At 44.9% G+C, this 14,342-nt stretch overlaps 1 pseudogene; it reads left to right on the top strand.

The window, feature by feature from the left end:
- Positions 1-2,216: 2,216 nt before the first annotated feature.
- On the top strand, positions 2,217-6,241 carry LOC119857323 (annotated as a pseudogene).
- The last annotated feature ends 8,101 nt before the right edge of the window (positions 6,242-14,342 follow it).

The raw sequence follows: 14,342 nt of genomic DNA, 5'->3' as shown, positions 1-14,342 counted from the left end.
GACTTGCAATCTAACTTGTGGCTTATGGATTTTTAAAGGTCTGATTCTCCTTTTAGTTATATTAGTGTAACTTAGTTGGAGATACTCTTGATTTGTGCTTGTATAAATGAGAGGAGAATCAGGCCCTATGTGTTTCAAAGCTGGTGCTATGCCACTAAGCCATCTGCCTCTGGCCATACAGGGAAGTAATACCAAATTAGACAATAAAAGACATTGCTTACTTTGTATAACCTTTTATTTTCCTCCTTAAATTATTTTTAGTTAAACAACTTTCTGCCAAGGAGCTCTGTCTATGTACAGAACTGCTCTGGTCACCAGCGCTGTTACTAGGGGCTTGAGCTTTATGGCCCTCATAACACTGAAGGGCGAAGGTCAAGCTGTGGAGCCATTGTGTCAGCTCCACATTTCTTTTTAAACACATGTGAGAGACAAAGCTCCCCTGAGACCTCTATGGAAAACTGCCTCAGGGGGAAATGGGACAGAGAGCACTGGCCTGACAGATAAGCTACATCAAAAGAAGCAGGGAGCAGCTGTCCATCTGGAGAGAGGGTTTTCTTTTTTCTTTTAACAGAGAGAGAGACTGTCTCAGAGAATAGTCTTAAAGTATTTTGCATGCAAAGAAAAAAGGAGGAAAAACAACTCATATGGAGGAGGGGAGAAAAGCCCCCACACCAAACAGAAGGAGGTGCTGCTTGCCTGGAATCTCAGGTTGAATCACTTAAATCACTTTTAGTGCTTCCAGTCCAAGTTACTGCCTCTGTTTATAGAGTTACAGCGAGAGGCCCAAAGTGAACACTCTTCCCAAATCAACATCTGAACTCAGGTCTGAATCAAAACTAATATCATAAACTTCAAAACTCCTTCATTCTGACAAAGCTTTTGTTCTGTGGCTGGGTCAATTTTAAGCCTATATCTCCATAAGGAAGAAACATAGCCTAATTAACAGACAGCTCACTGTATTTACTGTAGTGTAGACTATTTAATTACACAAAATCTCCAGTGCACATAATAGCTAATAATAAGCTCTGTACATACTGATAACTGTTGATTATTAAAACAGTACAAAGTTACTCTACTGTTCTAACAGTAACACATTCCATGAACTTATTTTATTAATGTATTTAGCTTTAGATACACAAAAAACCCCAGTTCCCAGCCTTAGGTACTTTAACAGTTGCTACAACACACACACACACACACAAACCACAGCCAACCCTCAGCCCAAACAAATCCAGCAGCAAATCCTAGCCCACATAATAAAGCAACCAGCTGACAGGAATATCTCCCTCTCCAGCGCTTACCAGAGACCCCTCTCCCCCACTTCTCCTTGCATCTTAGAGCACTTAAAAGGACACCAAGAAGTTTAGGCCTTAAATGTAGGTTGAAAGTGTCCCTTTAAAGCTATATAATGACATTGATGTGTAAACTGAGAAAGTTCATTTCCTTTTTGATAAGTTTTTTTCCACACCTCCAACCCAAACCTCAAGGTTTTAAATTGTTTGAATATCTAAGAGGAGCCCAACCTGTAAAATTTGGATCCAGTTTTCAAATTCTCCCCTCCTCCCAATCTGATGGTGTTTTGATCCGGGGCTTAGGTTGGGTCTGTAATATATATCCCAATATGGTAGTATCTGAGCCCCTTACAATCTTGAATGTATTCATCCTCCCTACACCCTAATAAGGTTGGGAAATACTATTATCTCATTTTACAGATGGGGAGCTAAGGCTCAGATCCTCAGAAGTATTTAGGCTCTTAACTTCCACTGATTTCCATCAAAATGAGAAACAGCCTAAGTCCAAAGTCACTCAAAAAGTCCATAGCCAAGCAGGGGACTTAACCTGTGTTTCACAAGTCCTAGGCTAGTACCTAAACACTGAACCAGCTTTCCTCTCATGAAACTGAGACTGGATCCAGATATGAAATGCATCTCTGGGTCTAGGGTCAGATTCCAATCTCCTCCAAGTTCTGTGGTTTGGTTTGGACCCATCTCCATTATATATGGTATTTACATAACGGATTGTAATGGCTGGATGGGGAAAGTAATAATCTTTTAAAACATGCATCAAGACATAACTTGAGGTGTTTAGAACAGAGTTCCCCTCCCAAATAATACAGATGTGCATTACTGGCTGAATACATTGTGGGATTTTTCTCCTTCTTTGTAGCACCTGGTTTAAGTCTTTATAGGAGGCAAGACACCAGACTAACTGGACCAATGGTCTGTTCAGGTATGGTAAGGCCTATGGTATGTTTCTTCATACATATGGTTTAAAATGATTCCTTCTGTAGAAACTTCAGTGAATCCCGCAGGTTGTTGGAGGGTATGACCATATTCATGATCCAGTCTGTGATGCTCACCAGCCCAAAGTGTCTTTCCATTTTTGTCACACACTGTTGTGTGCCATGATGCCATCTCACATCTATTCACAAATCCTTATGATTCAGGCTATCTGGCATCCAAAGTATAACTGGGAAATGGTGCACCTGTGTGTGTGTGATATTGCATGTAATACTTCAAGCCTCACTAGCTTGGGTAAAGAGACATATGCATCTTTGGAACTGTTCAGGAGTTATTGCCATTCTGGGTTTCATGTACTGCTGCCTTAAACTGAGAGGCAATTCTCTGCCTGCTACTGGGATATCTGAAAGGTAACTGCCATTTTGAGTTTCAGTTCTGCTGCAGCAAGCTTGAGTCTGACCTGCATCCTCCAGAGCAGTGCAGGCTGGGGGCACAACATCTGCACCATCCAATTCTAGGTCTGCCTGGCCCCCACATAAGCTAGAACAGCCTCAAGGGCTATACTAGCTTATGGCAGTTCCTCATACCCACCTGTGGGACACTGGTTCAAAATACCCAGAAGACAGAGGGCATTATCCATATCCCCATCAGCCTCAGGATTGCCCTTGACACTCCCCTGCACCAAATACTGCAACAGGATCTCTTATTCTGCCCCTGTGCTGTACAGAGATATTCCTGGCTGAGCAGGGGGAGTATCCACCTGTGTTCTGGATCAGAATGTTACAGGTGAAGTCACTGTGATCTCTCGATATCTCTCTCTCATCCTCCTCCATGGAGGCCTTATATTCGTTCTTTCTTTGTTTGAGTTCCTAAATCAGAAATAAGTCATCTTGACTGAGATATACATATTTCCCTCTTTGTGTGTGAGGGAAAAAACAACAAAGAATGACAAAAGAAGATTCAGCTCAGAATCTGTGACATGTCAGCATCATCCATATCAGGTTGCAGTCTGGCACTTGTAAAATTCACATCAACCCCACATACATATTTCTTTAATTTCAAGGATGTGATGGTAAGGAAAGAGTTTATCTGTAGTGCTCTGATTTACATGGCAGTTTTAAGCACCAAAAAATCAAGCTACCACTTGGGACCCCATGCCCTTGTGCTGTCTTGGCAATACACAAGCCTGCCTAACCTCCCCTTCTAGATGTGGGGCCAGAGCGAGAAGAAGCCCATAGCCCAATCCTTCCAATGAGCTCAGGATTCCAGTTTTCCACAAAGCCCCACAAACTGCCAAAGTCAGTTCTGATTGCCTCATTGAAAAGCAGAGTGCTAGTTTTTCCCAACAATGCGCTAGTTGCCATGAGTTCTGCTCAATCTGTAGCACTAAGGTGAAAATTTTGTCACTGATGTGGTACGAAACTGTGTGGACAATTCATAGGTTTCAGAGTAGCAGCAGTGTTAGTCTGTAGTCACAAAAAGAAAAGGAGTACTTGTGGCACCTTAGAGACTAACACATTTATTTGAGCATAAGCTTTCGTGAGCTACAGCTCACTTCATCGGAGCTGTAGCTCACGAAAGCTTATGCTCAAATAAATGTGTTAGTCTCTAAGGTGCCACAAGTACTCCTTTTCTTTTTGGACAATTCATAGTGTCTCTCTCTTTCCTTTGTAACAGATCAGACTAAAGCCAGTACTTCAATGATCCCTTTGTCTTCCAGGTTGTGTCTATGTTAGGGTTTGGGGGTTGTTTTTGTTTTTTTACATTTCTCTCTACTGCTGTCATTTGTTCTGCTCCATTGGTGGCAGCAATGGTAGGAGCATAAGTATAGGCCTTGAGTCTGATTCTCAACTTACACTACTCTGCTCTCTGTCTTCTGGTAGGTCACTCTATTGACTGGAGATTTACTCCAATGTATCTGAGATCAGAATCTAGTCTTTGTTTGGAATCCATTTGGACTTTTGGCTAAAATCAAGCACGTATAATCATGTTTAATCTTATGTAAACCTGTTTAAAAGCCTGTGCAATGTTGCAATAGTTGCAATCCATGGGTTGCCTTGATTAACTAGACTTAAGGCAAAATGTGTGGGCCCAGAGAGAAGTGTTCCTAATGGCTGTGCATAAATTCTGGCATTCGCTTCTGCTGGAAGTCCATCGAAGCTTGAGTCTCACCATTTTTAGCATGGCATACTTCTTGGGTTATTTTAAAAAAAATTCCCTATAAAAACCCTACAGGTTTGGAGGACAAACCTGAAGAATGTTAATTGATTAGGGAAAAGACCCACAGGAATTTCACAGACTGGGAAGAACCTGAAGATTTTTCAAGATCTCCATGAGATTTCCTTTCTCCCCGCTCATCAGCACTTATTGTGCTTTTCAGGACTAGAAAATCCTCAGGCCAGAATCCTCAACACACACCTACACAGGGAAAGCTCATGTGAGGAGCGACAGTGTTAACTCAACATCCTCATCAGATAGTATAAAACCTTCTGCAAAGGCCTTTAGAAGCGTTATTACTTCATATACTTTACTGCTGCCTGTAATGAAAGGGTTACAGTCTCATAGAATGTAACAGTGTGGGCTGACTTGGCTGGAACAGACATTAACTTCCACAGTAAATCTGGCAGGAGCTGGTAATTACAGAAAAAGCAGCCAGGGGTCATGGCCAGCCAAGGCTCTGGGGTAACAGAGCAGAAAATCAAAACAGAGGGGGAGGGGAAATCATGTTCATCATAGTCTTAGGGCTGAGGTCGGTCTCCTCCAAACTGTCAGGAGCCTGTTGTCAATTGTTATGTTTAAAAGGAGCCCCTGGAAGATGAGGTAATAATAAAGTTAAACATTAACTGTGTTAGTGCTCCCACTGCACTGTAAATTCACCTCCACCCCAGCACAGTTGGGAATGGCAGAGCACTTTGTAGAGACAGTCAGAAAGTGCAGTTTTCTAATTGTCCTTTTAGATTTGTCCCTTTCTCCACTGAATTGTGGCACTAACCCTGGACTCAAAGGCTCCTGCTTCTTTGATTGTGTACTCCCACTTCAGAGCCCTGGTTCAGCTCAAAGGTCACTGTCCATATGCACGCAATCCTCATCCCACCATTGGTTCCGTCTCAGCAATGGGCTAATGTCTGTCTGTATACTTGCAGTGTTGTTTTCAAGGTGGTGATGAGAGTGCTTACCCACTCACTCGCTAGCGTCAGGACAAAGTCTCAAATGCAGAATGGCAGAGAATGCGCTGACCTCATGATAAAGCCTTGGAAATAGGGAGATTGACTATATGACTGCCTTGCAGCCTTCCTGGCTTGCATGGGGACACTGTGTGTTGGAGCAGCTGCCTTCTCTTATTTTGAGGGCTGGACCTTCTTCCATGCTTACTATTACTGCTTCATAACCCTGACCATTATTGGGTTTGGGGACTTTGTAGCTCTGCAGAAAAACAAAGCTTTGCAGAAGAAGCCACCGTATGAGGCTTTCAGCTTCATGTACATCTTGGTCCGTTTGACTGTGATTGGTGCTTTCCTAAACTTAGTTGTCCTTAGGTTTTTGACTATGAACTTGGAAGATAAGAGGCGGGATGCAGAAGAGAGGGCATCCCTGAGGAGAGTCAGGAACAATATCCACCTGAAAGCTAAGGAAGACAGTCAGGGCAGAGATGCTATTTTTCTACCCGTAGAAGACAGGACAAGTAAATGAACTTCATCCCACTGATGCAGGAAGACGCTGATAGACCAAGACGCCACTCTTCAAACTCTACTGCCAGAGTCCCTTCCTTCTGCATGTGTTTGTGCTACAGACCGCAGCTATGTGGGAGCCCTGCCCCCTCCCATCCAGAGACCCTCAGCTGCCACACCAATCCCGTTTACTATAATTCCATTTCTTACAAAATCGATGAGGTCTCTCTGAGCACAAGGGATCCCACTGGTTTCTCCTCCCCTGGGTGCACTTTATCGTCCAACAGCCCCAGCTGCAGGGAACACCACTGCCTGTGAAGGAAATCCATTTAAATGTGCATGCTCTTTGGGAATTTTTACTCTGAACTGTATTCTACTACTGAAGTCATATTTTGAGGATAAATTATTAACTGAGAAAAAAAAGTGCAATTGCAGAGTCCCATACTCCAGGGTTTCGCCTTACAGCTAATCTAAATTGAGACCTGTCATATGGCTATGTCTCTGAAATACAAATACTACCATGTTTCATCCATGAAGATGGTGGGGACAGGGGCATGACAGTGTGGGAAGAGGTGTAAAATGCAGATCTGTTTACAAACCTTAAAATTCGCCTTCCCCGAGTAAATCAGAGGCTTTTCAGCATCCCTCTGGGCTTCTCTCACACAGAAGCAGACTCTCATGCTATGCTGTTCCTTTCCCACCCCCATTTAAACTCCTCATGTCTTAACACAGTTACTCTGGTTAAACACATGATGTATCATTACAAGAACAATATGAGACAGACTGGAAAGTTGGGTTCTACCCCTGGCTGCATCAGTGACTTGCAGCATGTCCTTGGGCAAGTCACTCACTGTAACCTCTCTCTGTCTCATTTTCCCCATCTGTAAAATGGGGATAAAAACCCCCACTTTAGACATGTGCTGAGCCTTAATTAATTCATGTTTATAAATAACTTTTGTTAGGAACTTTGAGATGCTTCCAAGACAAGGCCAACAGAAATGTAAAATATTATAATTGATAGTAACAATTAATGAAGTTTAATATACTTTCAGGTGCATCTGAAGTTATACTATCCTCTTGAAAAAGTCATCACAACATGTAATTCTACATGCCTTATACACAGTCTGCTCACTTGTTTGCAACTGTGCTCTGCTTCAAGGAACAAGCCTCGTCACTATCTCCTCTAGGCTAGAGACTAGAACAAGAGCCCCTTTAGCTGGAAACTGGAGTCCCATCTAAGGCTGAGTGACCATGGATAAAGCTGGAAAAAGTGGTTTGTTTACTCATTATACTGTAATTAACTGCGCGCATCTGCCTCTTTTAGTGCATTATATGTTATCTAACTGAAGCGGAGATACACTAAGATGGAAACCATCTTATTAAAAACTCAGGGCTATGAACTTACTGAGAGAAAAGGGCATTGCAGCACCAGCAAGAAGGTCCAAGTGTCAGCTGAAGGTCAGGAGCAGCACTTCGGTCTGTGGTTTCCAGGCCATCTGACACTTGCTGACTCAATTTATCCTTTAAGAAATGTTGGTTTTACAGTAAAATGTCCCACACCTAAAATTTCCATTGGCATATTAATGTCTGAAATTGCCCTTTTGAAGATAGCTACTGCTAAAGGTAATTGGGCCTATTCTGTGTTCTCTGAGCCTCATGCCAATTTAGAACTGAACTTTTGTGTTCATTTTTCATGTTCCATTTTCATTAAGATGAGAAATTTTTTGGAAGATTGTGTGGACTAGAGTCCAATCAAATGCCTCCATATGGTCCTCATTTATCTCTGTTCAGGTACTAGTAGATCTTAAGCATCTGTGACAAACCATGAAACAAAGGGCCAAGGTCAGAGGTGATGTGTGAGGTGATATAACTTGCACATCATTAAGAGGGCGTAAGGGAGTTTTAAGTTGGTAGAAAGTGTAACAAAATATAACTTAAATCCTGTCCTTCTGCATGTTACTTTTCCTGACGCACCTCTGTCTTTCAGCCCATCAGCATTTAAGTTACAAAAATGTAGAATTATGTAAGTGGCAGATTGGTCCCGCTGTTGTGGGGAACTTTCCTGGCTTATACACTACCTTGGTGGAATTAGCTAGTGAAAGGATCAGAGTCTTCGCTCACACTCCTTTACCTAGAGGTCTGCCTGACCTCGAGGACTCCTCTTTCACTCTCCTGTGTGGGAGAGTCATCCTAACCCTGACAAGGCTGGGCCCAGGATTCCTGGGGGGCTCAACTCCCAACTTTGTCATGGTCACTTAGGTCAGGGTCTAAGGTGTTCCCACTCCATAGTGCTCTCTCCACTCTGAATGCTTCCCTGACCCACTGGGCATTACATATAGTTCAAGCAAATACGCTTTATTAAACAGCAATCAATTTTAAAAAATAAGGAAAAAATGGGAATGATTAAAGGAAAACGCATAACACGGCTCTGTGGCACGAGGACATCATAACCAGCATCTCTGGAATGTAAGGGAAGTTGACAGCCTGTTCCTCACACGTCCCAGGCCTCCTGCCCAGGCCCTAGTTGTGCTGCAGGGATGCTGTGGGTCAGACACTTAGTCTGGCAGTGACCACAGGCCTTCAGTCTCTAGGTGGCAGGGCCCCTCTTCCCAGCATCAGGGCCCCCATCCCTCCTCCACAGTTACAATCCCCCTCCAAGTCTGGCCTGCAAGGACTCTTGGCTGGGGCGTCTCCCTGCACTGGGGCCACTGCCCATGGTCCCGCCTCACTCTTCTGAGCTGCTCACTCCAGCCCCAGCTCCAGCCCCAGCTCCATTCTGCCTCAGCACTACGGCTGCTCTGCCTCCAGCCCCCTGGGCTGCTCCTTCTGGCTCTGGGTGGCGCAGCTCTGCTCCCCAGCTCAGCCAAGGCTCCTGCTCTCTCCTTAGCTCAGCCCAGGCTCCTGCTCTCTCCTTAGCTCAGCCTCACTCTGGCCGAGGCAGCTCCAGCCAGAGGTGAAAGAGGTGCCCCGGTACGGCATACCGGCAAGAGCCCCGCTGCTGGAGCCCTGGAGTAGCGGCTGCAGGGCTCCGGTGGCTATTTAAAGGGCCCAGGGCTCCCCTGCTTTTAAATAGCTGCCGGAGCCCGCTGCTACTACTCCAGGGCTCCAGGGGTTATTTAAAGGACCAGGGCGGTAGAAGCAGGGGAGCTGCAGGCCCTCTAAATAGCCCCCAGAACCGTGGGGTAGCGGCGGGGCTCCAGGGACTATTTAAAGGGCCGGGGCTACAGCTGCCTCTGCCGCCCCGGTTCTTTAACTAGCCGCTGGAGCCCCGCCACTTCCCCAGGGCTCCTGCGGCTAATTAAAGGACTGGGGCAGTAGAAGCAGGGAAGCCCTGGGCCCTTTAAATAGCCCCCAGAGCCCCAGGCTGCTGCTACCCCAGTGGGGGAGGGGGGAGCACTTACCTTACAGGGTGGGCTGGGGCTGGCTCTGACCCCCTCGGCCCCACCCCCTTCTGCCCAAGGCCCCGCCCCTTCCAGCAGCCAGAGCTGGCCCCAACATACCAGTAAGTCATTGGACTTACTTTCACCCCTGACTCCAGCCCACATAGAGGATGGGATCCCAGGCCTCCTGACTCCCTCATTAGTCGGCCCACCCTGCCAATCAGGCTGACCTGGAGTGTTGGCCACTCCCCATTGTCCTGGGGACTGTCAGTCTCAGGTCCTGGTCTCCCATCAACCCTTCCCCTTTCTTTTGGTACTGGGAGATGGCCAACCAAAAATCCCCACTAAGTTTTAGTAAGGGGTCGACCTTACATTTAGTTAGACTCCCTTTCTCCCACTTGTACCCACTTACTGACATGTAGTTTGCACCACCTTACACATCACTTTGGAATCAGGTTGCATATATTCATTTTACTTACTTGATTTGACAGAACATTGAATGTGGTCAGAATGCCTAGCTGGCTGCAGTGACAGCCTGAGTGTGTTGGGATGAGACTCTAGTTCATTACACAGAAAGGATGCCAGAGATCAAATTTAGGACAACGTGAAAATGTAAAACACAGGTGGCTCAGGTGATTGGTGATAGGAAATAGACCTTTTGCACTGGATCACTCATTCTAATCTCACCAGGCTGGAAATGATCTAACTTAATTATTATGTGATGGCTGTGATTTGGAATATGTGAAATGAGTCGATGGTCTAAGTCCAGTTCTTTGTGGACAATAAATGAATTGCTTCTGAAAAGTAAGACTAACCCTAACCTTCACCTCAAACTGAACCTTTTGTGAGGTTTAAAAATTATGACAAAGTTTTAGTTTTCATGTTCACTGCTGCCTCTGCACACTTGGTTTCTTGCTGGAAGCCAAAGTACCAAAATACAGTGAGAACGGCTGTTCTTCTAGTATTTCTGGCTGGATAAAAAAAACAGAAATACTAGAAGTCTCGAGAGAGCCTTTTCTCATGAGATTTCTAGCCCACTTTTGCAAACCAGGACATTCAGACTGTCAGAATAAGCTTCAGATATGCTTTCAAACATTGCGGTGCTTAGCTGAATAGAACCTCTGACTCATTTGACGTTCTTCCATCACTAGGCTGACAGGTGCCCTTGTCACAGTACTACAATTTGTCTCCTTATTTGTAGTCTCTATAAGGCCAAAGATTGAATGGACTTAAGAGAGTCACTACTTTCTCACCCTGAGAGGCGGTCACTCTGTAACAGGGTGCTGGCACATTGGTAGGGCTATGTGTGGGAAGCTTGCACTGTGGCCCAATATAGTTCTTGTTGTCTACCAGAGACCTCCATTCCAAAGACTGTTAAACAAGCACCGTCTACAAGCATTCAATTCACTGAGGGTGGAATTCACCCCATTCAGAGGACCAAGGTCAATGCACCCCTTAAACCCTATTCAAAACATAACACACAAAGACACAAGGAAAATAATAGTACAGGGATCTTACAGTGATGTGGGAATAATTTTTACTTTAACCCTCAATACCATTTTCTCTAACCTCAATGTCATGATTCAGCATTTCTAACATAAATAATTTAGACTAACAAAAGTAAGAGATTATCGGGTTTATGTGAGATGAAGGTAAATATGAATTTTGTAATGTGGCACAGATGAGAGGTAAATTATGGTGAAATGGGCATCCTTATCCCACCTTTAAGGAAAAGCCAAATCCTCTACCACAACACCAAGGCTGACTCATTGCTTAATGAACTGAACATTGCTCACAAAAGCTCAGCTCTGAGTTTCTTTTTTATACACTGAATGTGAGTCTTGATGAAGAACCACAAAATTGCACTTTGCCTTAGAAACGCCTACTGCATAGTAGTAATAAATCCCAAAGGTAACAAAAAGGTCCCAGAGGAATTGTTTATTTAACCTTCTTAACCTCCTCCCCCGCTCCCACCCAGTACCTAAACCCACTCATGTGCTTATTGGGAATTATGAGGTAGGTTCCCAGGGTCACTGCTTTTACATTGTGGTTCCCAAGAAGTGTAGAAACTGTTCTGTTCTTTCCTTGTACTTGCTAGCACCACTGACAATGAAAAAGAGAAAATATAGACATAGCTTAAGTCTCAGTGGAGCCACAGCAAGTCACTGTTATGTTGCACTTATAGACCATTCACAGCATCTTTCATCCAGTGATCTCAAAGCACTTTACAAGCTGCATAAGTGTTATTATCCATATTTTACAGATGGGGAAGCGGGCCCAGAGGGTAAGGAGTTGTCTAAAATTGGAGAATTTTTACAAAAATGGTGAAACTGCTCCAGAATTAGCAAGGTCAAAAGCCCTAATGCAGATAGCTCTCCAGCTTCAGCAGCAGAATACCAAAAACAGCTGTTGGAGCCACAGACCTGTCTACACAGGAGCTCCAAACCTTGCTAATACCAGCTGCACCAACATGAGCAACAGTGGATTTTCTGTAAAAATTCTCTAACGCAGAGAAGGCCTCAGCAACTTGCCCAAGATCACAGAACCAGTTAGGGTCAGGAATATCCTTGTTCCCTGCATGGTTCAGGATATGAGTAGACCATTGGGCTGGAAGGTTGGAATCATTTCCTGGGAAGTGAAAGGGGGAGCCCTCTCTTAGAAGACTTCAGTGCTATTACTGCAGAGAAATATTCCAAAAGATTGCCCAGTAGAACATGATCCAGATGCTAGAGTGAATTCAGTCTGAAACACCTTGATTCCTTTTGCCTCTGGAAACATGTTACAGTGGATCTACTCCAGCTCCTAATGCAAGAAAACAGGTGGTGCTAAATGCCCAGGAAGTCTTTTCCATAGAAAAGCACCACTTTTTGTCACATTCCATTATTTTTAAACCAGTCCTCTCACCAATTTAGACTGTAAGATCCTTGGGGCAAGGACTGTCTTTTTGTTCTGTGTTTGTACAGAGCCTATCACAATGGGGTCCTGCTCCATGACTGGGGCTCTTAAGCACCACAATAATACAAACAAATAATAATACATTGTCACCAAAATCATTTTAGACCTAGGTTAGGACAGATCTCATCTGTGAAGATTTCCACTAGTCATGTGAATAGATGTTTGGTAATTATTAGTGCAGAGCAGATGGGCTAAGTTTGAAATTGCACTTTACCTATAAGTAGCCCTTTTTTTTACCCTTTGACCTATGAGTTTGAATGCTGTTGACAAAGGTTTTCAACAGCCTACTTTGATTACAATATCTCAGGTACCCGCTTCAGTAAAAGTCAGTTAGTAATAGTCTGTGTGCTTGACTCCCTCAACTTGAGTCTCCATGGGTCTGGTTGACAGTGTAGTCACTGATGTGTGAAAGCCAGTGTTCCCTTGCTCATTCATTTGCTCTCAACCCCCACACTCCATAGCCATTGAAATGTTGCTTTTGGCAGGAGCTAGGAGGTAGGGGAGGGACAATTAGCATGAAAACTCATTGTTTTCAGAATGTTTTTCTTAATGTCTCAGAAAAAAAGAAGGATCGGGTTGAAAGGTCATTTGACCTCTTTGTTTTCTTTGGAGTGGGAGATTCAAACTCTTCAGAAAATGTTTTATTAGTTCTTCTGAATTTCATTTTCCACTTGGGTTTTCTCTCTAGGCCTTGCTCTTTGAAGGCACCAGCAGGCAGTGCCCATGTTTATCAAATTGGGGGTTATTTAAGGAAAAGAACAACATCTATCCCTTGGCTAACAGAAAACAGTTATTTTGAATTTAACTTTAAAAATAAGAGACAAAATTCCACTCCCTTAATTTCAAGGGATTGAATAGCTCAGGGGATTGATAAAAAGGATATAGGGCTTTTTGCCATTGGGGGTCAATTTGTCTTCAACTAAAGTCGATATTAACCAAAAGTTGTTTCATTCGCTACTGAGCAGAGAGCAATTCAAAATAGGTTTGTGGCCTTAGTGAAGTTTGTAATGAACAGAGGTTCATATCACAAATTGGCACAAAGTTGGATTCTTGATTGCAGTCTCAGCACACAAGCTACTGAATGAGTGGACCCTACCAAAATCACAGCCATGAAAAACGCATCACGGACCATGAAATCTGTTCTCCCCGCATGAAATCTGGTCTTTTGTGTGCTTTTACCCTATACTATACAGATTTCACAGGGGAGAACAGCGTTTCTCAAATTGGGGGTCCTGCCCCCAAAGGGAGTTGCAGGGGGGGGGTCGCAAGTTTATTTTAGAGGGGTCATGGTTTGGCACCCTTACTTCTGTGCAGAGCCATCCCATCTATAGAACTGACCGGGGCAATTGCCCCGGGCCCAGCGCTTTGGGGGGCCCTGCGCTTAGGAACATGGGGTCCAGGGTAGCCTGGGGAGTTAGCAGGGGGCCTGGTGCTGCCAACAGTGAGCAACCCAGACCCAGCCTGCCCTGTTCCGCTCTGCCCCACTGGCTCCTGGCGTCACTCGGGGGAGGGGGCGGAAGCCAGAAAGAGGCGGGGCGAGGGTAGGGTCTTGGGGGAAGGGGTGGAATGGGGGCGGGCAGAGGTGGACCGGGGCAGGGCGGGAAGAGGCAGGGTGAGTGGGGGCTTGGAGGAAGGGTTGGAGTGGAGGCAGGCCTAAGCCAGAGCAGGGGGTTGTCCCTGGCCCCACATCCCCTTAGGGACGGCCCTGCTTCTATGCGGCCTTCAGAGCTGGGTGGATGGAGAGTGGTGGCTGTTGGCCTGGCACCCAGCTCTGAAGGCAGAGCCACTGCCAGCAGCAGCGCAGAAGTTAGGGTAGCAATTCTGCACCCCCCACACACACAATAACTTTGCCACCCCTCCCCCCAACTCCTTTCTGGATCAGGACCCCTACAATTACAACACCGTGAAATTTCAGATTTAAATCCTATGATGGTGAAATTGACCAAAATGGACCATGAATTTGGTAGGGCCCTGTGAATGAGTATGGTCATAATATGATCCTGGGTAGGCAGTGTGACCTAGTGCATACAGCAGTGGACTAGGAATCAGGAGGGTAGGGTTCAATGCACTGCTCTGTGCTTCAGTTTCCTTATCTGTAA

This window comes from Dermochelys coriacea, chromosome 6 (genome assembly GCF_009764565.3).
Source record: "Dermochelys coriacea isolate rDerCor1 chromosome 6, rDerCor1.pri.v4, whole genome shotgun sequence".
Classification (NCBI taxonomy): domain Eukaryota; kingdom Metazoa; phylum Chordata; order Testudines; family Dermochelyidae; genus Dermochelys; species Dermochelys coriacea.
Note: the sequence above shows the minus strand (reverse complement) of the source record. Positions and strands in the feature narration are given on the sequence as shown.